Source organism: Trichechus manatus, unplaced genomic scaffold (assembly GCF_000243295.1).
Source record: "Trichechus manatus latirostris isolate Lorelei unplaced genomic scaffold, TriManLat1.0 scaffold00231, whole genome shotgun sequence".
Taxonomy (NCBI): Eukaryota; Metazoa; Chordata; class Mammalia; order Sirenia; family Trichechidae; genus Trichechus; species Trichechus manatus.
In genome coordinates, this window is record NW_004444167.1 from 289,099 (window position 1) to 290,489 (window position 1,391).

Sequence of the window (1,391 nt, forward strand, 5' to 3'; positions counted from 1 at the left end):
GAAGGACTACTGATCACCTGTGTAAAAAAATCTAAGATTTATAATAGTGCCAAATATAAGACTATTTTTAAAAGGAGAAAAAAACTTCTCATACAAGATATGGTTGGGGAAAATAGTTTCAGGTATATATGAAATATGCATGATAGATATTACATAATTTTGTACTTAACTGGACTTAAACAATCATTTTTGTGAGTTTTTAAAAGTTATTTTAATAAAATACTTTAAATATGTCTATTTTTACCTATTGAAAATTCTCTGGACTTACATATAATTCAAAGTAAGATAAATCACACCCAAATATTCTTGTCCTTTTCATGTTACTAGTATATTTTATGTCTCCAGCAAATCTGATTTGGATTTCTCTTACAAGCAGTAACCTGGGATTATTATGTAGGTGAAGTTTGACTTCAGAATCCCATTCTTTCTTCCTTTTTTTGGTCCATTTTAGGAAGAAAAAAAAAAAGCCACTTCTGTTCTGTTACCAAAGTATGTCAAGAAAGATTCTTATATTAGTAATTTGTATTTGACTATAAATTTAATTTCTTGCCTCTTCCAATGAGTTTGATTCACCAACACTATGTCCTTTAGATTTCTCTCCTATTCCCTGGTAGCATAGAGCAAGTTAGGTATTACAATATGAATCCTTAAAATGTCCATTTATTTATTCTGACAATTACTAAGTCAGTGCGCAATTCAACAGGCCTATACTTATCAAAAAGGAGCCCTGACGGTGCAGTGGTAAACTCTCAGTGGCTAACCAAAAGGTAAGTGGTTCAAACCCAAGGGAGAAAGATGAGACATAAAGATTACAGCCTTGCAAACCCTTTTATGGGGCAGTTCTACTCTGTCTTATAAAGGTTGCTTTGAGTCAGAAATGAGTCAACACCAACGGTTTGTTTCTCAAGAAATTCTCCAAAACTTAGACATCATACAATTCTACTAATCCATCCCCAAGACCATCCCAGGATGATCTTTTTTTTCGTTCACTGCAACAACTCCTTCAATGTAGATTTCTCCTCGTCTTCTATAGAAAATTAATTTACACATGTTTTTCTCACCATAAGATTGTTAACCGGTGGTTGCAACCACTACAAGTATGATAACGGACACTTCAAAGCTGTTAGACTTGCTCTTTCAATTAGTCAAGCTACCACTTTGATCTTGGCTCATCTCATGCTTGAAATCACGAAAATTCAAGCACTCTGTAGTTTTTTCCTTGTTATCTTGCCCTGATTTTCCATAAGGCTTTGGTGATCTGTGCATGTTTCCCGAAACTCACTGACATCACACTTCCTGTATCTACTAACTAAACTTGATTTATTTTCTTCATTCAACTCAATAATTTTTTATTTCCATCAGTTCTACTGCAATTAATTTCTTCATGTGGT